The sequence below is a fragment of the Cryptotermes secundus genome, unplaced genomic scaffold (assembly GCF_002891405.2).
Source record: "Cryptotermes secundus unplaced genomic scaffold, Csec_1.0 scaffold298, whole genome shotgun sequence".
Classification (NCBI taxonomy): domain Eukaryota; kingdom Metazoa; phylum Arthropoda; class Insecta; order Blattodea; family Kalotermitidae; genus Cryptotermes; species Cryptotermes secundus.
The window spans coordinates 2409484-2436415 of NW_019741976.1; the positions used below are offsets into that span (position 1 = coordinate 2409484).

At 39.9% G+C, this 26932-nt stretch overlaps 1 protein-coding gene across 6 annotated transcripts in view; it reads right to left on the bottom strand.

The window, feature by feature from the left end:
* The window catches only part of LOC111872850, a 166979-nt gene that overhangs the window by 109258 nt on the left and 30789 nt on the right, over window positions 1-26932 (bottom strand). Inside the window, exon 1 of one of the 6 annotated variants that reach the window (XM_033754858.1) lies at window positions 2786-3076. The exons of 4 other annotated variants lie outside the window; for them this stretch is intronic. The gene's annotated coding sequence lies outside the window, so the exon portion shown is untranslated. Of the gene's footprint in view, window positions 1-2785; window positions 3077-26932 lie in introns of those variants that run through there. One more of the 6 variants, XM_033754860.1, reaches the window with a different exon arrangement.

Below are 26932 nucleotides of genomic sequence, written 5' to 3' on the forward strand. Positions count from 1 at the left end.
AAGTAGACGCTGCAGCACTACAGACATAGGGCGAGTAACCCTAACATTTTTAAACTTTAAAATTAGAGAAAATTTGAAAGATTTTAAAATTAGAACTGAAGATTTTATAAGTGCTAATTCAGAGAAATAAAAACTGACGTGTGTAAATAAGAAATATATCAACGAAGTATATTTGGTAATAACGACGAAAGGAACAATCAGGAAGACCTGTGCTTATAAATTTTAAATGTTGAACTAAGTGCAGTGTGACAGATACGTGAGTAATACACCTGATGATGGCCGTTTGTGGCCGAAACATGTAGTGTGTAAAGGAGAGCAAAACGAAAGACCTATAATATGATTTGCACTGAAGACGGAGTTTGTATCATGTATCTTTCAGGAATGCATTGTTTAACAGTGATTAGTATATTTATTATGAAATGTATTAGAACTGCAGAGACAAATACGATATACCTCAGCCTCTAACATCCTGACTGTCCAATCGATATGGAAGTTAAGGGTGAAATATACAGGGTGGTTCTAAATTATTCTCGGGGTTTCCGTGGCCTATAAACGGAAACACAGGCAATAATTTAGAGTCATCTTGAATACTGCTGAATTGAAAGCTGACACACCACAGTACACGCATCCATGGAGGCACAGACAGACAGACAGACAGTACAATGACTGTAATGCGGTGACAACTGGAGAACATTTTAACACATTATCAATTTCGTACATCACATCCTCTTGTTAGGAATAACTGATCATTTCTTTAACGTCTATTGAATTTATGATTGTGTATGACTTAAGAAAATGTCACACAGAAGTTGAAAAAATCGCCATTTTCTTAAACAATTAATATTATTATCTACAAATTATGTCTCATTTTCTCGCGTAAAGTTTCTCACTGTACTCGTATATACAAAACTTCTGAATAAAGTACAGGCCTAAGTGAATATTGTTTAGAAATTATACCAAAAAACGCTCCATAGAACAATGACCGATTCAGTGGAGTACATGCAAGAATTTGTATAAGACTTCATATTCCCGTGTTTTGTTCTAGAGAGAAAACAGAACTAACATGCATTCACTGCCTCCCAAGAATATTATAATTTTACACAAAGTGCAAATTATTACTCGTGAATACTAAAGAAATCAGAATAAAAAGGAAGGAAAGATAAGGACAGTAAATCGTGACCAATTTTGCATCTGAGTTTCTGTTCTACGGCAATTTGTACGAGTCGCCATCTGCATTCATATCGGTGTGTCATTTAAGCACTTCTGCGAATAATTTTACTTCCTCTGTATAAAGCGGTCGCATGAAACTGACGCCATGAAGCATGTTCATACATATATGTCTGTAAAACTCTTCAGTACAAATTGGTACGTGCCGCTTTAGGAATAACATGAAACATCTTTCCTACACACACAGTAACATAACAGAATGCGGTAGGCAGACACTCACGCATACAATGAGACAAATAACCCTCTCTCTCCCTCTCTCTCTCTCTCTCTGTCCCCGACACACAAATTCGCAACTATGTAATTCATTGACGCATGGCGCCATTTCATTACAGTACTTTTACATATTCCATTATTGTCCTTATGCTTTTAACATATTTCGTTCAGAAAACAACCATCCAGTAAAATAATTAACTGAAAGAACGATTAATTCATCCTACATATTTCGGCTACTTGGCCATTTCTAGGGTGTCCAACCAAATTATTAAAGAAAATAAAAACATTTACATACAGAGACACTCTTTGGTTAAAGTCACCATTATCTGTCCGTATTTAAAACATAAAATCATATACAAACTTATTGAGTTTAGGTATGACAGCAGCCAGTCCTTTACTCCCTGACCCTTCGAATTGTTGGAATTCTGAGCATTATGAACAGCTTTCTCTGTTATTGCCCAATTCGTCGGTTGTGTACGAACTGGGCAAGGCAGAAAGCCACGAGAGAATGGACGAATCACAAAAACTGGGAGCACACATTTCTTCAATATCCTCATAGTAGCATCAAGAAGTGAATGTAAACTTTGAAGATGCTTTGATGTCCTTGCCCAAATCATAAATTTTGCACGTTGTTTTAATTATTTAGGTATTGATATATAACCCCGTTTTCTAAAAATAGTTGGTGATATAATTGTAAAAAAAAAATCCTTTCAAATAATTTGATTGGCGACACCGGAAATGGCCTGGTGTCCGAAACATTTGCGGTTACTTTTGAAATGCCTGTAAGCTTCACTAGACGGTTGCTTTCTGAGTAGAGTACATCTCATACACTACATTCACAAACATTTGTAGTTACATTAAAAGCTCGAATAAAGGGTCATTTTAGATAATTGCAATCATTGTATTAATGTAATTTTCACGTTGTGATGTAACTGAAACTATTTGAAAAGAAAACTTATTTGTCAAAAATATTTACAGGAAATTAGTGACAAAAGGGCGCACTTATTTGTCAATTGAAAGTTCCAATTGCACCATTCAAGAATGCATATTAACGACACCGGTTCATTCGAATAACCGGATAACCCAAGTTATCTTGTGCAGATATTACAACACTAAAAATCGACAAACATTTTAAATGTTTCAAGATAATAAACGCCTGAAAAGTGGCTATTAAAAGTGAAAGTTATGAAAACAGAGTATAATTTATTTGAAATCTACAGAACATATGGTGCACGGAACAGAAACGGAACTCCAAAACTGTCTCTTGGGATACGCAATAAAATATTCAGTATCATACAACAGCTGAAGACTGAGTTACAGAATGACTTTATCTTGTTACACACACTTCTTATATTCACAATTATATGTTGCGCACGCCGCCATATTGAAAACACTGAATTGAAAACATGGAGGAGAATGTCACTTTCATCCAAAATAGTAACGGCGTGTTCAATGATAATGATAATAATAATATACTATAATATTTGTTCTTTCCTTGTTTTTGTATACACCCCACACGATGAAATGTCACTAATTCACATTTTAGTAAATTTAATTATGCCTAAAGAAATCAGTACTGTGCATTGCTGAAATTGGAATTAAACCGCCTGTATACGTTGCAGAGTGTGTTCACTAGTTCCCTCCTCAACACACATTGAGCAGGCCAGCTGCTGCAAAGCGCTCGGCAACGCTAGTACACCGGTAGTAGTGGGAATGCTTTCCATGCGCAATAGCAGCGCTGCCTCCACTCCTCCGAGTGACGGCCGCCTGTCTGCTTGCTTAAACATGACTTGACATGAGGCTTTCACGGCGGTGACTATGAAGAAAGCAGTCTTCTGGGATTTGGCACTGTGTATATGTGGTGTTAACCGACGTTTCACAGGAACGTATCGCCTCCATCTTCAGGGTAGAAGAAAAAATATAAGAAATCTGCAAGCGAAGAGACCGTGAGAACCGGTAAAAGCAGATTTCTTATATTTTTTCTTCTACCCTGAAGATGGAGGCGATACGTTCCTCCGAAACGTCGGTTAACACCACATATACACGGTGCCAAATCCCAGAAGACTGCTTTCTTCAAAATAGGAAATGACATAGTTACAGAAGAGGGGATGTTTCCATTAGAATAAATTAGACAGAAATGGACGGATCCTCTCCAAATATGCATTGCTAAACGTGCAATCACTTACGAAATAGAAGCCCGAAAGATATGTAGGAAGACAGAGGAGGATATGGAGACATACACGATGCCGGAACAGGCTAATGTCCAAACCTTATAGTCAGAGAGTAGAATAAGAAGAAACAGAAGCATATGTAACGGAGCCCTATTGCTTTAGTTGCCATCTGCACATCATTCGTACATCGCACAACCGTAAAAAACAAAGAACTGTTTCATTTCTTAAAGGTGAGAGCACACCAAGGAAACTGGCAACCGCAACGCAACCGTAGTTTCCGAGAACTGTTATCAGTCTGAGTTGAACACGTGTTAGCGAATGTAACAGCGCAAATTGAGGAAACTGTGTTGTCCTTTCCTCAATTTGCGATGCTCCATTCAGTAACATGTGTTCAACTCAGGCTGATAACTATTCTCGGAAATTGCGGTTGCGTTGCGGTTGCCGAAACGTATAGTAAGCCCTCGTCCTAAAATTAGTGGGGCAATATGATTTCATTATACACAACAGGATGCAAAAACTGAAGACGATGTAATGAAAGCCAGTCGATGGCGCCTACTTCTCTGTTTAAACAATGAACTTCAAACTTACCCTACTCGCATATGCTACTGCTTAATGTGAGCACACGTGTCATTCAGACACCCCGGAAAGAACGAACGCAACTGCTATTTTCTATAATACATTAATTATTTTTAGATATATTTGTTTAGTAACCACGCTACAAGCCGGCAGATCGCGGATTCGATTCCAGATGATGTCACTGGATTTTTTAATTGACCTAATCCTTCCAGGCGCACTATGGCCCTGGAGTCGACTCATCCTCTAACAGAAATTATTACCAGGAATCTTTCTGGAGGTAAAGGGTGGCCTGCACATAAGGCCGACAGCCTTACCGCTATCTGTGAGCCAATTGTCTAGAAAATGTGGGCGCCTCGACGTCTCACAGACGTATAGGGCCCTTAGCCTGTTACAGGGATAGCTTTACGTGTACTCTCTTCATTATATGCCTTTCTCCAGTGCATTAAGCCATATATTTCGTTGTTTATATGTGCCGGTCTATGATTTAGGGTTAATAATGTACTTCGGATAAATATTTTCGAAAAAGTTCGTACTGAGAGTATTTTTAAAATGCAGACCTGCTTTTTATAACTAAAGGCTTCAGGAGAACTGGCCCTTCAGCGTGCCTGGGGTATCAGAGCTACTACTGTAAAGCGGAAAAAGTTGCTTATATGTCAGAGAAGAATGTAAGTTACAAAATTTTCGAAAATTAATATTTTTGCGTCAGTTATTTGTAGACTTCAAGACAGCTTATGATTTAATTAGGACGGAAGTATTGTACAATACTCTGATAGAGTTTGGGATACCCCTGAGACTAGTTAGGCTGATTAAAATTTATTTAAACGAAACGTATAGTAAAGTCCGTGTAGGTAAACATGTGTCTGATAAATTTCCTATTAAGAAGGGTTTAAAACAAGGCGCTGCTTTATCACCATTCCTTTTCAACTTTGCTTTAAAATATGCTATCAGAAAGGTCCAGGGAAACCAGGTGGGACTGAAATTAAATGGGACACATCAGCTGTTGGTCTACGCCGATGATGTGAATCTACTGGGTGATAATGTAGATACCATAAAGAAAAACACACAAACTTTAATTAACGCAAGTAAAGAGGTTGGTCTAGAAGTAAACACAGAGAAAACTATGTATATGTTGCTCTCTCGTCACCAAAATGCAAGGCAAAATCATGATATAAAGAGAGGAAACAGATGTTTTGAAAATGTGGCACAGTTCAGATATTTGGGAACAACGATAATAGATCGAAACCTGATTCGGGAGGAATTTAAGAGGAGATTGAACTCGGGTAATGCTTGCTACCATTCAGTCCAGAACCTTTTGTCTTCTCGTCTGCTGTCCAAAAACATAAAAATTAGAATATAGAAAACTATAAGTTTGCTTGTGGTTCTGTATAGGAGTGAAATATGATCTCTGACACTAGGGGAGGAACATAGACTGAGGGTGTTTGAGAACAGGGTGTTGAGGAGAATATTTGGACCGAAGAGAGATGAAGTTGCAGGAGGTTGGAGAGAACTGCATAATGAGGAGCTTCATAACTTGTACTCTTCTCCAAGTATAATTATAATGATCAAGTCAAGGAGGATGAGGTGGGCAGGGGCATGTAGCACGAATGGGGGAGACGAGGAAAGCGTATAGGATATTGGTGGGGAAGCCAGAAGGAAAGAGACCACAGGGAAGACCAAGGCGTAGGTGGGTGGACAATATTAGAATGGATCTTAGAGAGATAGGGTGGGATTGGATTGATCTGGGTCAGGATAGGGACCAGTGAAGGGCTCTTGTGAACACGATAATGAACATTCGGGTTCCATAAAAGATGGGAAATTCTTTAGAAGCTGCAGAATTGGCTGCTCCTCAAGAAGGTTTCAGCCCCATACGTAAGTAATATTTTTACGTAGTTTTTATTTTTATGGTATGATGAAATCGCATTCGCCTTAAATTCCACTTGCCTGCTCATCACATATTCAACTTTTCATTCCTGTTCTGAGGTAATTGAAAGGATTAAGAGTTTTAAATTGATTATTTCATTTACAAGTAACATCGTTCCACTAACATTTTTCTTCTTTTCGCGTAATATACATTGCTATTCTTTCGTGTCGATTTATATGGAAATGTCTTCGGCCGCTGTTGTGAGTAACTTTGAAAGAGACAGCTTACGTAATATAGACGGTAATAAACTGTAAAATTGTGGGTTAAAATGAATATATATGGGCAGAATGAAAGAAGGAGCAATTTTAAATGGTACGACCTTGCACACTTCAGCACATCAAATTGCTAAGTGGTTATAAAGGCTTACGACAGAGGTGAAGTATCATTCTGAAAGAACTTCCTTCGAAAAATACCGATTTTTCGGATTAAAAAATGCCCCCACAAGTTAGGCAGCCTTCCATTTAACCTGAGAGAGAGGCAGCCTCCGAAACGCCTTTAGCCTATATATTTATTCAGGAAATTGGAACGTCAGAAACAGTCTCCAATAGAGGCGTAAGAAAGACCAGATATCGACAGAGTAACTTTGGCTTTCTTTATTTCTGAACGGCTTCCAGCACCCAATTCTTGTGTAAGAAGACAAGTAGGAACACTAACTTTTTGGTGGCAGATCAAACAGATTGAGCCTCGGTAACATAGTAGACCACCACTGGAAATATTCTGAGCCAATTATATCAAACCCCAAAAATTTTTGTACCAAAATTTATCTTGACAAATTGAAACATAAAATTCATCATCAACACATCGAAAATTTTAGTTTACCAGATGACAAAATACGTCTCCTTTAGAAAGACCAAAAGGTTAATTTTGTCTAGGGAAATAATAGTTTATTTTGAGAATGAAAGTGACGCATAAATACACTCTGTAGGAAAAATGTATAGTGTTTTAATATGAAAGCAGGCGGAACACACAGTAACTACCGTGTGTTAAGGGGTTAGTACTATCCTCCCTTTTCTTCTCGATCTTCCAAGCTGTAAATTCCAAGAGGTTTCCCCCTCAAAATTATCTTTATATTTCTTGTCTAATGAACTGGAAACTGCAGATTTCTGGGACAGCAGCTGCTGACAGTCGACATGGGAGGTTTCCATTTTGGGGTATTTGGCACGGGGTTAACAGCCCACCATAAAGTATTTTCAGCTACAAAATATTTACAAGGACCTCGAAGGAAGAGGAAGATGAAAATTAATGTTAATTACGTCTAATAAGTCATGTCAAACATTTTATGCAGGTGTGCACGTTCCTTGTGTTAACAGTTCCCTCTTCATTTCTCTGCCACCAATACTGCTGCATGCACGTTTGCTTTAAGGTTCGGCTACGCTGTGTTCGCTACGTACGCTGTGTACACTCTGCGACGCAGCTAACATAGGGAACATAGCTTACGTAGCGTACGATGGGATGACTTCACGAACATGTGGAGAGAAGACAATGAGATGTAGTTTAGTGACATCTTCATGAAAATTCTTGTCAAAGCAATTATTCGAAAATACAACAATTCTCCGAGCACGTCTGACAAAGCGGCGATGCTTAATCCTATTTTCAGAAGGCGCTCTGTTCGAATCTGGATGGACACTGAATATTCTGGGATTTTTCATGGTTGAGGTCAGTCCGCTCAGGCGAATGACTGGACAGTAAACCTGTGAGCCCATATTAAAATAGATTACTATCTTTTTTCCCAAAGTTCTTTCAAATTCACCGAAAGAGATAGTCCATTCTCACCATTTGGAACTGAACAGATGATGCAGCTGATACATAGTCGTTAAATAATATGCGTTACACCCATCTTTATACTCAATTCCGGCCTCTTGAGTGTAAAGCGAATATGCCACTGAATGATTCACCAGTATGAACGTTAATTTTAAGATCTGAAATTCGTCACACACAACACAAAGCACCACTAGATACAATTAACAGAGCGGCACACCCATTAGGACAAGAAAACGGTCCTAATATATAAGGTAGGAAGAAAATCATCCTATAAAATCATCCTACAATATCATAATTAGAAAAAATAACATCAACAAAGACGTGCCTTAATGAATACCATTTTACCAAGAGCACAGTGTAGTAGGCTCATTAAAAATGTTCTTCCTGAAGATGGCCCTGTGCTGCTGAAATATGTAGCATAAAAACTGATTGTACATACGTACCTATATTTCAATAATTTAATGACATGTTAAACATTTAACAAACATTTTGCGAATTAAGTGTGAATTAGTGCTGTTAAATGAATATTGTTGCACTATAGACAGAAAACGGGACTATAAGTTAGTCTGGTTTGATAATCCACTCCTTTAACCCTGCATAAATTTAACGACAATGACGCAGAATTGAAGAAGTGACAGCCCTCTTCCGTGCCCAATTTACTGCCAACCAGCAGAGGAAAGTGACACGCATTATAATTACTTGCTATTTTACTACATGAATCCTGAACTCTCATTTCTAACCCTCCTACTTCCTGGCTTCCTAAAAATATCAGATACATGTGAGACCAGCCAAAAAGGAATGATTTCAATTATTGAATTCACACGCAAAACACTGAAAGTGCACATGCCATCTGCAGGCACTGCAAGTTCTATGATTGCTAAAGGTGGACAGTCAGAAACGACAGTTAAGGTAAATAAGAGAAACTATAGGAAACTGGACAAATATAGAACGGAGAGAGAACATGTTAATTCCTAGGTTATCCGGAGAAAGCGTGTCAGACACCTAAAGCGTAGAGACAATGTGACAGAACTAATCAAATCCAATGAGGGCCCTGCCTCAGCGAAGGTCTGTACAGTGTAAATCCCACAGGCTGGCCAAGTCGAAAGTAAGTCAAGATTGCACTGTGTATCACATTTGACATCTATGAAATAACGCTCCACTAAAATTCGAATTCTACCATTACCGAATCATCCGCAAGCGAAGCAAACAATAAAGGTAAAAAAAGGTTAATTTGACCATGTGCTTAATTAATTAAGCACTATGACATGAAAGCGTACGGGGAGTGGGTGTATAGCTGCACAATACTTGACCTAGGCAATAGATGGAGGTGAGCGGTGAGCTTTCACGCCTCGCCCGCTTCACCCCCAGGAAAAGGGACCCTGTCCCCATTGGACAGGAGACTGGATGGGCCCCAAAAGCCGGTCTTGACGCTGTGGAGTAGAGAAAAATCTCTTAACCATGCCGTCCAGCCCGTAGCTCGTCGCTATACCGGCTTATGAAGAAAATATAACGCATAATAATAATAATAATAATAATACGAAACGAGGCGTCGATCGTCAAGGTCAACAGGGAAGAATTCTTGCACAATATTCGGGATGGACTGGGCTCAGATGAGGTTTACGGTGTTTTCCTCCGTCCCTTCAGGCAAATGATGAAATAGTTCCTTTAATGTGGCCACGACCGCTTCTTCCTGAATGCCTTACAATTCATTAGTCACCAATCATTAAATTATTTAACGCTATATAATCTGCATTATTGAGAACCTCATTAAGTAAACCATATATAATGAGATGGGAGCTTTGTCCATGTTACTTCCTTAAACTGAATTCTTAGCAGGAATCCGTACATGGAGATATTACGGAGAGATCTTGTCCCTCTGCCTGATTGCATATTCCCCGAAACCACTGAACACATTTCTATTAAATTTCTGGCCGGGATAGCTCAGTCGGTATAGCGACTGACTACGGACTGGACGACCCAGGGGTCGAAGTTCGAGTCTTGGTAGGGTCAAGAATTTTCTCTTCTCCACGTTGTCCAGACCGTCTCTGAGGCCCACCCAGCCTCCTATCAAGGATACTGGGGGCCATTTCCCCGGGAGTAAAATGGCAGGGGCTTGAAGCTAACCACTTATCTCCAATTAGTACCGAGGTCAAGAAAATGTGGGTCTAAACATCCACTCCCTCACACGCCTTCTTGGCGTAGTGCTTAATTAGTTCAGTACAAGGACAATTTTACCTTTTCCTTTACCTTTTTATGGAATGATCTTGTAGTAAAATATGTCGCTTGAATTTAATGTCGATTCGTATCAGTCAAATATAACCCCACACTCGGCATTAAGTTCGAATTGACTATATCAATGTTCTTAATAAAATCTCGTCATATGTAAAATATGTAGGATGAAGTTAAAATATATGCCTTATTAAGATACGTAACTTCCATTCGAGAAAGCTTTTAAAACGGTCAATATTAGACGAAGAAGATGAAAATTTTCTGACACCATGAAGTGATACCAACATTGTGGCTTTCAATACCAATTTAATACAGGATTTGCAGAACGTCACTCAGGAGTTTGCGAAGGCTATATTGTCTTAACCATTATACACACGAAAAAGAAACACTGGCATGAAGGTTAGCTGAAGAAGTTTACGTTACTAAATTTACGCTTTCACTCCTTTCATGACACGATATCCGCCTGATTTCAGTTCATTCACGTGTCTGTAGCTGTGAAATTAGTTTCAGTAGCTGCAGCTATCCGCTGTTTGCGTAAATCTGAGTTAGTCACCAAGCTAGTATTCATACACACGGCACTTCGAATATTACCGAAGAAGGTCTCGTGGTAAGTTAAATCTGGTAATCTTGGTGAGCAAGATTTCGGACCTCGTCTACCCATCCAGTACCCACCAGATTTGTCACTGCCTGCATTACGAAAAACTCTGCCATAAAGGGGCGGTTCTGTCGACATTCTCAGCTCCGGAAAGGGGATATTCTTCAGGATACCAAGATATGTGAGAAGATATTGAAAATGTTCAGAACTGAACCGGTTACCCGTTGAACATCGACGTCCAAATTAGACACTTGACCGTTGTCTGTATAAGAAAAGGACTCCGTGGCTTTAGTCCGCAAGCGAACTATACCGACCGAGAGACTGCCGCTTGTCGGCGAAGTTAGTGTCAACTTCAGCGGATAGAGGATGTCGCGTGGTCAGCGCAACGAATCCCCACGGCCATTAATTTAGGTTTTCTAGACCGGAGCCACTACTTTTCCTTTCAAGTAGCTCCTCAGTTATCCTCACGAGGCTGAGTGGACCCCGTTCTAGACTCACTACTTCTCAGACAATCTGGTTGCTCCGGGAATCGAACCCGAGACCTCCGGATCTATAGCCAGGAACTCTGACCACTAGACCACAGAGGCGGTCGTTGTCTGTATAGAGACATGCAACAGCATGCAGACGGAAATTCAGGGAACTCCAGACTAAGTTGTATTAAATACTGTATATCTCAGATAATGGGCAGCTGCTAATGTAATTTAATATAACTGCGGTCTGATGATTCCACCCTTGTCACAGACAAAAAGTCAAGTGGGTCTCAGTTCATGATAACATTTTAAATGACAATGGATAAACTATTCAAAAGTTAGAAAGGATCAATACATGCGCGACAAGATTACGGTCTTCAGGACATGACACCGTGTAGCGTGGCGTGTAGGTACCAATATTTCTGATTCATCTCTCACTTCTGCCTTGAAGATGGAGGCAGCAGGATCCTCTAAAACGTTGGTACTTAACAAAGTGCACGACGTAACATCCCAGAAGACCACAATCTTAATAATCATCATCCTGCGATCCTCAAATCATGCGCAAGTGGTGATCTTGTACGACGTTTCTCCCAGGAAATTAGGTTTATACTAAAATTATCTAGATAATAAAATTTTAATCTCAATTTCAAATTATGCTTATTTTTCAAAGGTAAAAAGGTAGAATTTCTTCTCTGCTTAATTACTTATTAACACTACTATTACTTAACACTATGTCATGTAGACGTATGAGGGAGTGGATGTATAGCTCCATCGTTCTTGATCTCGGCACTAGATGGAGGTGAATGGTCAGTTTTAAGCCCGTGCAAATTTACCCTCGGAGAAAGAGTCCCAGGTAGGAGACTGAGTGGGCCCCAGAGGAGGTCTGGGCGCTGTGGAGGAGAAAAAAAAATCTTTCACTGCCGGGAATCGAAAACGGGCCGTCCAGCCCGTAGCCCATCGCTATATCGACTTAGCTATTGATAAATAAAATTGTATCTGTCTTCCTTCATAGGAACAAATGTATTGAAACAGTGGAATACGGCGAGATGTAGCCTATACACTTGTGTGGCTGCCATCTTGTTTGGATCCAAATTTCTTCCTTGGCAAAGTCTCAATGAATCGTCCACACAAAACTGTCACTCGCATTATTCAGCAGAGAGAACAGTGAGGAAACGAGAAACACAACATCTTTACCGCCACACCTTGCTTTTCTTTTCCTCAGACAGAGAGAGTTCCTAATACAACATTCAACACATGTTGCTTATTTTACAGGACTGTCACTAGAAGTAACTGCCGAGCAATTGGTCACAGTTTGCAAACGCACCGTAAAATGGCAAGTTTCGAACGTGCCTATGCATAATAAAATATTTTTACCGAGCATCGCTTACATAAGAATGCCAAAGGGGAGTCGAAAATGGTTAAATAAACCAATACATACAAAAATCAAAAATAAATGAAACACATGATTTAATTTAAACTTAAAATTCACTAATTTCAAAGATGATAACATAGAGCCTGGACATGGTATTAAGGCCAAAATATTCCTTTAATGAAATGTATCACTTAATATATTTGATTTTAAACAGTTAAAAAAATTCAAAACATCATTTTTCACAAATATTTTCACACGTCCTCAATTTTCTTATTTTTTTATTTCAGAAAAACAAGAGAACTCCATAAACGCTGATATTATCTGAAGATATATTACCATACATCACTTCAGTGCCACTTATGTGAGACTAACAAAAGCCCCACCTCATAAGTTTGCGCGTCAGCCGTGTTCATAATGCTATGATATTTGAAATACGAAGTAAATATGGCTTCCAATGGCATATAATTCATATGAAGTTTCGTGAAAATCGGTCAGTTGTCTCAGCAAAGACAGTATTATCAGATCATGTGCCTATTATTAGTTCTTCTGGAAGGAATTCATTCTAAAGAAGAATAAATATTCATAAGCTGACTTACTTTATCTCGTTTCTGCACACGTGACGTAACACTGCTATTTCGTGCCGATACTGGAGTTGAACGTCTGGCACCCTTTCATCATATGTGACGTACAGCAGTTCGGCCATAGAATTCCCACCAATGCAGCTGACAGTTCTCTGCTTCTAAGGACGCCCAAGTTGCGACACCCAGATCAGAAACTATAGCCAATGAACTACGTAATGGGACAGGTTAGTTCATCTCTCAACGTCACGCCTTACTCCTCGAAGACCCAATGTGATATTTTCTTTTCACGTGTCCTCATACATGGTAATATATTCCAGGAGCTTTGTATTCTTACTGAGTTTCAAATCACAACGCTGGAACTACGTACATAAACGAATGTGTTTGAAATATAGGAGATAAATTACTTTTTAAACTAGAGTATTTTTTTAGAAAAAGGAACTCTTTAATTAAAACACATAATATCTTTTGAAGAACTATGCCGGGTGTGTTAGGACCCGGGATAGCGCAGTCAGTATAGCGACTGGCTACGGGCTGGACGACTGAATTGTCGGAGCTCGAGTCCCGGTTAATGTCAAGAATTTTCACTTCTCCGTGACGTCCCTGGGACCCACCCAACTTCCTATAAAATGGGTACCGGAGGTTCTTTTTGGGGATAAATCGGCCGGGGCGTGAAGTTGACCACTCGCCTCCGAGGTCAAGAAAATATGGATCTTATACATCCAGTCCCCCATACGCCTTCATGGCGTAGTGCTTAAGTAGTTAATCACAGGGGCAACTTTACTTTATGCCTCGTATGTTAAGCTATAAAAATGGGCCGATATTAATGTGTGCTGCAAAGAAAGTTCTCAATTGAAGGTACGGTTTCAGCAGGCTCTTCTGACCACACTGCGTCAGTCCTCTCCCGCCATCCTTATACAAGGCTCAACGGATCATATTCAAGGTGCCAACCTCTGCATGCAGAACATATGGAACGTGTTAACTGATCTCCGTCACAGGCTCGGGAGTCCGCGGGATATTTTCACGAGCACAATGGTACCTTCTGTACATTTTCTAATATCCAACAGCACGGCTCTGTGTAGGGTTTCCTATTCTTTTTTATGGCTAGTGGGGTGGGACTAAGTCCCTTGTACTGCGGCCACTTCTGGCCTATTGTACCAGCCCCAGATGATAGGTGAGGGTGATTGTGAAGCAATTGGTGCAATGAAAATTGGCAGGGGAGACCGAAGTACTCGGAGAAAACCTGTCCCAGCGCCACATTGTCCACCACAAATCCCACTTGACCAGACCGGGATCGAACACGGGCCGCCGCGGTGGGAAGCCAGCCACTAACCGCTTGAGGTAAAGCTTCCTAACTTCTGACAAATCACTAAGGTAGTCGCTATTATCTGTGTGAGACTATTTTTCAGATGACGTAATTGGACTTAGCTTTGATCAGATGCTGAAAGGCTGTTAGAAGGGTCAGCTCACTGCTGACCGGCTTCTATCCAGGAAAATATCACCTTAGTGGTTTAATTATTAAAGAGGATATTCCTGAATTTATTTCTTTATGCAAGGATGTGAGGAAGGAAAATGAGAAAAAGGTGTACAGGTTTTCCTAGGACAAAAACTATTCATGGACTAATTTGGTCAGATTTTATAGACTCACGGGATTCAAAAGTGGTAAGACGTTTGTAGTATCCAATGTACTCACTGTTTTCCATTTTACAAATGGCATGAAACACCCTACTCTGAACATCTCTGAATCATGGCCGATGCAGTGAAAATTATTTTTTCCTGCCATCTCGCCTTAGTTCAAATTAGTCGTCTACGAATTTGAAATAGAATAAAGCATAAAGTTAATGAAATTATGCATCTAGCGTAATATCCGTTTATATTTCAAAGTAAAGCCTCCTCATGTGTTATAACTGTTTTCAGTTTCGGTAAAGGTAAAATAAATTTGCCCCTTTGCTTAATTAATTAAGCAGTATGCCATGAATACATATGGAGGAGTGGAGATGTACCTCCACAATTCTTGACTTCGGTACTAGATAGAGGAGAGTGGTCAGCTTCACTCCCTGGCCGCTTTAACCCCGAGTTAATCGCACCCGGTACTCATTGGACAGGAGGCTGGGTGGGCCTCAGAGCCGGTCTGGACGCTGTGGAGAAGAGAAAGATCTTGTAACGTTAAGCTATAAACACTCGCACAAAGGATCATAAATGCGAGACCGCAACCACAGAACTTCCAGGGCTCGTGCAGGTTTTGCCCAAACAGGAAGCAAAGGCCGTGTAGTGACTTTCTAGTGTTTCTGAAGGTGAGCCCCTTAGGCAGACACATACTCGTACCATGCACTGTGAAAAAGATTTAGATCCTACTGATTCATTGCATTGTCATTTATATAACCACGGAAAATGTTACACACCGTAAGGTACTCCTCCCAAGAGAGGTCGTGGAGCAGAGTATAGGTACGACTTGTCAGAAATTCCACCCATAGCTCATAGGATCGATCCTCATTGGTTCGAATGTTTTTCTCTGTAAGAAGGTCTTAGTTTTTTTTTTTTCTTTTTAGTTTCTTGGGGTGGGGTGAAACTGAGTCCACTTGGTACGTCGGCCACTAACTGGCCTATTGTACCAGCCCCGGATGAGAGATGATGAATGTGGAACAGTCGGTGGAATGAGAATTGTCAGGGGAAACCGAAGTACTCGGAGAAAACCTGCCCCAGTGACCCTTGTCCACCACAATTCCCATATGACCTGACCTAGGCTCGAACCCGAGCCGCGGCGGTGGGAAGCCGGAGACTAACCGCCCGAGCTATGGCACGACGTGTAAGAAGGGTTTAAGTAAATATAAATATTTCCAGCTTAAGCCTCTCTTACCTATCACCACAAAATTAGAATAATTTTATCTCTTTTAAAAGAATGTGAAAAAGTCTCGCAAAGAATAATTGAAATTCTGTATGAGAACACATCAATTATAAATTACCTACAATCATTGTGTTTTTGGACATTACCCATCGTCCTGTTTTTTTTATTTAAACCACTACGTTTCGGAGACTGGATTCAGTCTCCGTTTTAAGGCAAAAACCTACTGAGTTGAGCCTAATCGATAGAGCTAGACCCCATCTTCAAAGGAGCTCTATCGATTGGACCCAACTGAGTAGGTTTTTGCCTGAAGACGGAAACAGACCCCACTCTCCGAAACGTTGTGTTTTAAATAAAATATAGAATGATGGATGTCAAAAAACGAAACTTTTTTAATATATCTTCAAAATCTTTTATACCTTATAATTACCCTATCAAACTTTTGTCAAAGGAAGATCAATACATTAAAAATCTATTTTATGTTCAAGCCTATTTTAACAATTTGTCATCTTCCTGAATTGATGTCACCTACTAAAGAATTCGTTACCAGTCTTCCCAGCCGAAAGGGTGTAGGCCCTATATCTAGTGATTCTTTAATGCTACGTCTGTTATGACTTTCAATTGTTATATATTTCACATGTTGCAGCATACAAATGTAATTATGTCTTTGGTAGTTGCAATACCTAGGCTTGTATAATCAGGCATGCAGCATTTCCGCTCTGACACGCTTCCTGTTCATGTTTTTGTTAATATACTTATTAACCAAAGAGCTTGGTGTGGCAGTGAAGCTCTAGACGTCTATTCGAGAGCTGCTCTGTTCAAATCTCGGTTAGGATATCGGCTCTCCTGCCAGGGTTTTTGTGGCTTCCCTCAGTCCGTCTAAGCAACTTCCGGGATGGCACTACGATTATACCAAGAGCGCGTTCTTCCAAGTTCTTTCCATTTCATCATTCATCAATCGCCTCACGATTCGACACTAAACTGAGATAATGACCGCGTCGTAAAACAAACCATAACAAGTGCATATAATTAAGTGGACTGCAACGCGCAATTTTAGCGAACATCAAAACAGTGTAGCAGTTTGGACGCATTGAAACACCTGAGGATGGCCGTCTGTGGCCGAAACACGTCGTGTTGGTGTTGAATGGTGAATATTTTAATTATTGTTGCATTAGTGACGGACTAAATACATAGACGTTTAATTAAAGATGTGCAACAAGATGCTGAAATACAGAATTGCATATAATTATATTTACATAAGTGTTTTTGGTGTCCCTAACAGGACTCAAAGAGGCAATGGAATTCCTACGAGGACCGTCTGTCAGAAGAACAAAGAAACTGCTGAAACAGAACTGCAACCAGTGACGGTGGGTGACAGGACTACTTACGGGACACTGTCACTTGAAAGGACATCTCTTCGTAATGAGATTGATGAATAGTCCCATTTGCGAACGGTGACTAGAAAAATACGAATCACTCACACATATCACACGTGACTGTGAGGCTGTAGCTTAAGATTTCGCCACCTAGGCCACTGCCTTATGGAGCCACGTGACTATCAAGACGCCCCTGTAAGTGAGATACTACACTTCATTCAAAGTGTAGGATTGCTGAAATGCTGAAACATAGGGGCGTGCACAATATATCATTGAAGGTCGCGGTACAAGGGGCAGTTTACGCCTACCCCTTATGCATTCATTCATTCATCCATCCATTCATTTATTCATTTCATTCTTTCATACGTTAAGTGTTTAACGTTTTATCTCCCAGAGAATAATGAACAAATTACAGAAACATGCTAAGTAAGATCAGTTTATGACTGGCCACTTGCGGAGTAATTAATGACTCTATTGAATGGAACCCATGTAACGCACATTTCTCCTGGAAAAACACAATGTTAACTGAAGTTTAATCGAAGCATCAAACATTACATATCACGAAACAGACAAAGCAGCTTGCAAAGTTGTTTGTTTGTGCAACCGAGACGACCCACCCAACGAAACTGTTTAGAAGGTTAATGCAGAAGTTGAAATCTCGGCTCTAAGTTCTGGGGTTGGACTTCGGCTTCTGCAAGTCTTTCACTAATCACAAAAGAAGCCAGACAATTCCGACGTTCTAACGATTCGTGATGGAAATAGCAGACCAATGTGAATGGTAGCAACAAAATATAAACTGCAGTCAATAAGAAATAATTTTTGACAATCAGCTTTTATATGTATGTATTAAAGCTGAAGAGCGTTTAACTACGTTCCGTGCCATTTTCCCCATCAGAGTTTACATAAAATCCACACCTGGCAGATATTACATAAAAATGTGTGTGCAGACGTGAAAACATACACGAGCACTTCAAGATTACTCAAGAACGAGAGATATGTCTATCAATGAAGCCAAGGCCACAGAGTAGTATTCGACCTGATTACGACCAACGCTGATATAGCGCATGGAGAGAAAACTTTTTTTTTACATTTTTCCTCATTGCTCAAACATTTCTGAAATGCAATAAAATTCTGGGGATTATAGGGAATATAAAGTGTAAATTCCTAAAGAATTCTTACCAAAAAAAAAAGAGATTCATTCATCAATGTATGATCTTACTGCTGATCTTACAATAGTATCATAAGTGTCTTTCTGCCCACTATCATGAAAAAGACTTTAGCAGTGAATGAACTGATTTCAAGCCTCACATTAATCTTCATTACAAAAAGACAAAATATATGTGTACACACTAAAGATAAGATGACGGGGGAATATTCATGTACAAGAGCGACTAAACCATCGAAATTCTAGGTTTTCGTTGAATTGTGTAATAAGAGCCCTAAATGCAAAAATAGTTTACAGAAAAATATTCAAGACAGGCAGAAAGACAATGGCGATTGACGAAATTTCATTTTATGTGAGCCGGGATTTGAGCTGTGCACTGGCAATGTGGAGGAAAGCGCAAGAAGTCATAATGGCGTCACAGAGATGAAACTGAAGCCATGAGACATGTAACACGAAACACAGAACCACCAGCATGCCTTTCAAACGCATTACTACTGTAGCTGCCTACATCCGAGTGTGCACAAGACAAACTATAAGTACATGGCGTGCAAGATATTAGTATGTAGCCTTCAAAAGGAGGATGTAGCAATAGTGAAGGACTTAGCCTGTAAGGTCAAGCAAGCTTGCAGGAAACATGTTTTGCAACTCAGTATTCACCAGAAATTGGTTAAGAAGAAACTGTTATAATTTCGTGTTCATGAATGATGTGCAATTTTTATTTTTGAAATGTGTCACCATTATAAAATGGGCTATATTTCACTGCTGATCCTATTTACTTTCATTAGTACTTAACACTGAGTAATGATCAATAAGCTAGTAACAATCCTCACAAATACTTACGAGAAAGAACGGAAGGCTAATTGGATTGGTCATATCTTACGCGGTAACTCCCTTCTAAAAGAAGTTATTGAAGGAAAGATATAGGGGCGGATAGAAGTGACCAGAAGACGAGGAAGAAGACGTAAGAAGATGCTAGATGACCTTGGGGACAGAAGAGGATATTTTCATTTGAAGGAGAAAGCTCTAGATCGCATTAAGTGGAGGAACTGTTTTGGAAGAGACTGTGGACCTGTCGTCTTGATAGATTACTGATGAATGAATGAAGATCATTCACATCGATGACTGTTAATTATAATGCCGATCACTTTTCTTCTTGTAATATTTGAGGTTTTCACGGCGGTGACTATGAAGAATGCCGTCTTCTGGGATGTGAAGCCGTGTAGACATAGTAAAAACCGATGTTTCGAAGGAACGTATCGCCTCCATTTTCAGGGTAGAAGAAAAAAAAAAGAAAAATCCGTGAGCGATTTGACTGGTTCTTTGCTCGTGGATTTTTTCTCTTTCTTCTACCCTGAAAACGGAGGCGATACGTTCCTCCGAAACATCGATTTTTACTATGCCTACACGGCGCCCCATCCCAGAAGACGACATTCATGTTTCTTCTTCATTATCTGTAGCCCATTTCAGGAAACGCAGATGTCAGTTCACGATGGACGAATTTCAGAAACAATATTAGCAGGCAGACTGAAAGCCTTGGGGAAAACACTATCAATTTACAGCATCTTGGGTGTGCCGCCAATTCGTTGTTTCAAGGGCGGGGTAGATATAGAAAATAATGCTCTTCGTACTTTATATTAATTAAAAAAAATAATTTCCTCGCCATCAGCTTCGACATGATGGAATTGATATCTGTACGTCACGTATGAGTATGTAGTGACATGAAGTATCTGCCTGTTACCTTCATTCTGACACGCGATGGATGTATCAAGGTAATTTATGTTACAGTCCTTCAGGTCTGTGCTATTTACAGACAAGTATAATTGTTCTTAATGGAAACACCTGTTTCCTTTTAGAAGACTATAATGACGTATCGAATGAACTCAATTTACAGCCCCGAGAAATGTCAATTGGAAAAATATCGAACTCCAGTTTGGATTATCGCTTTGTGTGTTGTTTCTCGCAAGTTATTTATTTTTTACGGAAGCCATGAAAATATTTCCCGGGGAATTTGTGTGTCCTCTCTGAGTTTTTATGCGGCACTTATACGTGTATACTGCTTAGAATTCTCTGTTTTTAAGAAATTAAATGTCCACTATGCTTCACCTGCGACGAAAGCGAATGCAAAGCGATAGAAATCTAGTTCCCCCATAGAATCATCTTCCAACCGAAATTCGTACTCCAATATTTCGGACTGAAGGTGGTTGGAACTTTTGTTTCGAATTTGAGATCCGGGTTATTTCTTTTCCTGGGCGCCGTCTGTCAGACGTTTTCGTGGGTTTCATCTCCAGGCAAATACCTGGTTAGTCCTTAAAACAGACTATGGTCGTTTCCTTTCACATCCTGCGGAGTCTTCCTTGCCATCAAGCCTCTTATTCGACGCTGTGTCCTCTATGCAAAGGTTAAGGTATCGGTAATGAGAAAGAAACGATATGAATTCTGGAAGCTATAGAGTTTGGCTGTGTTTATGATAATCTCCGCTATTACTGACTTATTCTTGATTTTGCTTCTTTGTTTCTGCTTGTATCTCTTCTGTGTTCGCTGGTAAGTGCACTCATGTTTCCTGCTTCTTGAACTTTCCGACTCCTGAATACATTCTGGAACATTCCCATAGAAATTAAAGTGTTTGTGGGTTAGGGGAGGAAGCTGAAATCGAATGTTATGTGGACTAAATTTATGATTCGCCAATCGACATAATTCTGGTATAAGGACACGGTACGTTTGCATGTTCTACAAGTTTCGGCCAAGTGTGGCCAGATACATGGAGCCTTTACAATCACCTTCCGTCTATCTGTGTACCTCTCTACACTGGCCAGTGTTTAAACAGTGGGAATTCGTTGTACAGGTATGTTTTTTTATGTGATGCCCTTATGTTATGAAGTGTACTGAATATTAAAATTTTTAAAAGTATTAAAATATTCTAATTGGAATTAAAATTAGGTTAAGCGTTAAAATGTATGTATGTATTCTATATGTTGTTGTGCCCGTCTTGCTCTGTGTTGCCAGATCCTTCAGTGGTGCTCGCCATGGTGCGTTCCCGTTTTCCGTTGGATTCTTCTTGTGATCTCAAATATGACTGTGTGATCTGTGCGTGTCTTATAGTTTCCTATGTTCGATGGGGTGTATAACGGTTTTCCTTACCTAATGTTATATTCTTCTTATGTGTTGGCCTAAGGGTGTGTGGTGGTGTTTTCGTGTTTTTCTTCTCGTGATCTGCCCTGGAGTACACATTTTACTAGCAAAGGGGGTATATAGTAGGTTGTGTATTGGAATTCTTCCATGTTTGTTTAGTGTGTTCTTACCTTGTTTCCTGACAAATGGCTCTGTGTGACTGATGCTTCTGGTGTTACGCCTACACTTTTTAATGTGGTGATGTGTATTTTACGGCTGTCTGTTGGCGTGATATGAATTTGTGTATGTTATTCTTTTGTACAGTGATTATATATGATGTCGAATATAGGATTTTGAAGATCAAACAGCACTTTGTTCATCTGTTTGTTCTGTTGGTGCGCGCAATATATACGGAATTTTTCAAGGCTATTCTTGTTTACCTTTTGGGATATTTATATTTATATTTCCATTGTGTTCCGTGTGTTTCCGTAGGAGTGTCCCGAGTTTCGTATGTGCTGTGCGTAAGTGGATGTGTTGTTTGATATATTTTATTGCACGTACATGTTCCTTGTAGCTTGTTTGGAACGACTGCCCTGCTGACCTATTTACTGTAGATAAGTCTATATATATATTAGTTTGTGTATGCCGCTGTTGTCATATTGTTGCTTCTTTGCTGTCTTGGTTGTAGATGTTTCTGCATGTTGTTTATTGTTCTGAAAGTTATTCTGGCGTCAGTCTCTGACTATTTTAGCAATTTGTGCTTCGTGCAGAAAATATGTGAATGTAATCCATGTATTTTGTTGGTGGGTATTTTCTTTCGCGTGATTTTGGGTCTCTACGATGTTGTTTTTGTTTAATTTTTGTTTTGTGGATTTGCTTATTTGGTTGTGGTTCTACTGTTTTATGTGCTTCATTGCACTCTTTTCTGCAAATCACTTTACTCTGTGTGCCTGATGATGGCCACAGTAGGCTGAAATATATTTAGTCAATGCAAATGTATGGTGTTTAGAGTTGAATTGCGTCGGCTGAGTAATAAAAATATTATTTTACATACAATATGACATTACAGTATAATATTTATTATTCGCCAATTCGAGAGCGATAAAATCTACTTTAATTGCAATGGAAATGTTATTGTTGATTTGCGGAACGGCAGATTAAAGTGCATTGAACTTATGCACGTGTTGTCGATTGGAATTGTGATGTTAAATAAGTAGCACGCTATAATTGCAATACCTATTAATAAAATATAGACTTATATCACAAAACAGTTCAGTAAACCTGGAATATTCTATTGACAGAATTGAACTGAAGTATCTTAAGAGAAATTTCGATGTCTATTAAAAGGAGCATTAAAAATATCAATATAATAATAACAATAATAACTAAACAACTGTTCTTGACCATTAAAGTTCCCAGAATTGTGTAATAAATACAGAGACTTCCGATCAACTGGGGGCTTTGGCGTGTCCAACGCCAAAGCTTCATGCGAAATTACTTTTTGTAAAGGAACACGTACAAAACGAAGGGAGTTCGATTTCACGTGTGATATGTACAGTATGCGCCAAAAACTTTCAGTACTGAAATTAAATGACGTCCTGTTGATACCACTGTCTATTCATGTGAAGGCCCCTTGCACGACAGAACCTTCTCAAGTCCTGAAGAAATGGATCACCATGTCCCTGTAGCATTCTTGGGTGACGGTAAGAGCATTGTCTTCCTCATCCTCAATGAAATAGGGGCCTAATATACCGTGTGCTGAGACGGCACACCATAGCGTCACACGTGTACTGTGTGGCGGTTTCTGGATGATAACATCTGGCAGCTCAAAACCAAGGAAGCGAGTTGTCTGGCGACCACTTCCGTATGAGTGGAAATAATACTCAACTATGAATACTTTTTCCTCCGTCGAGAGACCCATTTCCAACAACTGCACCTCACAACTTCCTTTTCACTACTGGGAACACGTGCGGCTGGAGCTATGCCCCGTCGACAAACGCACATGCGCATTTGAGATGCGCGAGTTTCAGTACTGATTTTGTGGCGCATACTGTACCTGGAAAATTGAGGCCTTATATATTTTTAATACGTAGAAACGGCACAGGAGTTTCTAAGAAACCACGGTTATGTTTCTACCAGCAGAGTTCGAATGAAATACACTTATAAATGTATGTGTCGTTTTATATATCCGAATTCACGCATAATGTGCTTCTTCCTTTCACTGACTGCATGGCGAACTTTATTCCCCAGCCACCCGAATAATGGAGTCTATTGCAGGAACTTTACCACGTGCAGCCTTCTGATTGCCACTCATACCCTCAGCACAAGCTGCGCCACTGCTGCTGTACTTTCTCGAACCAACCATGTGACTGCTGCGAAGTCGTCGTGGACGGTTGCACATTGATGTATACAGTTGCCTTCTGAGTCCAATTAAATACGGCCTTGTATTATCTGTGGCATGAACCATGGTAAAATAACTGTCCTACTTTTATGCTGTTAATTTGGTCAGTTTCCGTATAAAAATAGGTTTCGTGCTTAAAGTAATTTAATTTGACAAACACAAGAATTTGCTACGTATTCAGGATTAACTTCTACGACATGCTGAGCTCGTGACAGGAAATGCATAAGGAGTACTACATTCTGATAAACTTCTACCAGGCTACACGACGTCACATCACAGAAGAATCACTGCCGTGAGAACTTCAAATCTCATAGGAAACACACAATAATTTATATCCATGCATTGTTTTCCTGATCAGAGGTTCGGGGATCGAATAATAACGTCTGTCTTCCTTTAAATAAGAACCTGCTACCAAATGATATCCATGCAATATAATAGGGCCTTAACAATTTCAAGCACAATTTTCTCTATTATATTTTAAAATACCTGGAGATTATGTGACACAATTACGAATATTCGCACTATCGTACTTCCGCCAATTTTAACACGAAATATTTCATGTACTCTTTTGTGTATGCACACCAACAAAATTCCACATTCCCAGCTACATTCCTCCTTACTTACAGCCACGTCTCATTGTTGATTTCGCGGTTTCGCTGCTTTATGCTCCATTCTGCAAACAAATGAGTTGGACAACTGTTGAATATATCTTTAAGTCCAACAATTACACAAAATTCGTTAGCCTCACATTAAGATACACGTGCGTCGCTTCCACACAAAACTCATCGCAATGTTGCACGCAGCGAAGCTCGGATATCCCACGTTGCTGTGATATATATACCAGGCTTTGTGGAAATCCATTCATTGGATTAGAAGCTATCAGAAAATAGAAAAAGACACAAGAACATAGCAGTCTTCAGTCTACAACATGTTTCGGGCCAATCAAGCCATCATCAAGTAAGTTATAACACGTAACAGAGTGAAAGCTTTGCAGTTCTCTCCAATTAATACATTAATTGTGTTTCCGGAACATATATTTTATAAAGAAAGCAGTCTTCTGGGATTTGGCACCGTGGTTAACACCACATATGCACGGTGCCAAATCCCAGAAGACTGCTTTCTTCGTAGTCACCGCCGTGAAAGCCTCAAATTTTATATACTAAATAGTTCACACGCAATATGACACCAGGATAAATATTACGACGTGCAATTTCTCGATTGCAGTAGCAACGAAAGAGATACACTGATCACTTTCATTACTGTAAGAAGAACAGCAATTATTTGTATAGTCGAAAAGGGGAAATCTGCAAACTTATATGAGAATAGACCGCTGTGAGAGAATCATTGTCAGCTACACTTTCCATTAAAAAGTATTTATTTTACAATTTTATAATCCATCGAAATACAGTAAGCTTATGAAGCATGCATACTACATGTTCACTCATCTTACCGTCTTTAGTCACTGCTATATGGCAATTCAGTCAATAAATACTCGTGTCTCAAAGATATTCTCCAACAAAATTGCATCAGGTTGGCAATAAATTCCTTCATCCTTATAAAATAACGGAGATTAATACTGCACGCAGCAAGGTTTCAGACAAAAAGATGCAAAGTTTTAAATTCGAAAGAGGGTAATGAATCTGCACAATTAAATAATAAAACTCCCAACACTAGGCTTACATATGGGGCGAGATACTCGTACTTTTGAGTTTTGTACATTGCAGTAGAACTGAGCATAATCTTTGTAATTTATTGCGGCAGCGTAGTTGGTTGAGGGGCCATGCTACAAGCTGGAAGGTCGCGGGTATGAGTCCCGATGAGGTCATCGGATTTTTTTCAATTTACTTAATCCTTCCAGCCGCACTATGGCCCTGGGGTCGACTCAGCCTCTAACAGAAATGAGTACCAGGAATTAAATACTTTTCCTGGGGAGTAAAGCGCGGCCGGCGCGTAAGGCTGACAACCTTACCGCCATCTGTGAGCCGACTGTCCAGAAAATGTGGGAGCCTCGAATTCTCATAACACTATGGGCCTTCACGGCCTGGTACAGGAATAGTTTTACTTTTGTTTTATGTGAGTTATGTCATTCCGTCTACCTTCTGAAGACGCCGAGTTACTGCAAGCCGCAAAGGGCAATATCCCATTGCGAGTGCGAAGGACAGACTTTTACGACGAAGATGACGACGGTGATAAAGTCTGTGGAACAGAAGGGTTTGTACTTCCCCCAGTTCTCCTTCCTCCCGACGTCGGGACACTGCATTGCCTGTTCAGAAGCAAACATGTTATTGGTGTTGCTATCTCTTCCCAGCCCTCCTTGGTTTGGAACCTGTGAGGTTGGTATTTCGTAACTGCTCCGGATGTGTATGTTGGCGTTCTTTGCAACTATACTTTCCCTTTTCAGCGGCACTTCTACTTTTGTAAATAAATTACTTACCCAATGTTTCTGGGAGCCGGGATAGCGTATTCGGTACAGCGACTGGCTACGGGCTCGATGACCAAGGGGTCGTAGGGTAGGGTAAAGAATTTTTTTTCCTCCATGTCGTCCAGACCGGTTCTGTGGTCCACACGACCTCCTACCCAATGGGTATCGGAGGCTCTTTCCCCAGATATAAAGTGGCCGGGGCGTGAAGCTGACCACTCACCTACAGCTAGTGTCGAGGTCAAGAAAATGTGGATCTATACATCCACTCCCCCATACGCCTTCATGGCGTGGTACTTAATTGGTTAAGCATAGGGACAAATTTACCTTTACCTTTACTTTTACTTAAGGTTTCTGACGAATGCCCTAATTTCGCATGTGATCTCTTCATCTCCTACGCGCTCCCTCTGAAAGTCCTGGCTTCTCCTCCAACGTAACAACTCCATATGAAGGGCCACATTATCCAAAATCAAAACGAATAACACATTCCACGAATAATTTACCAACA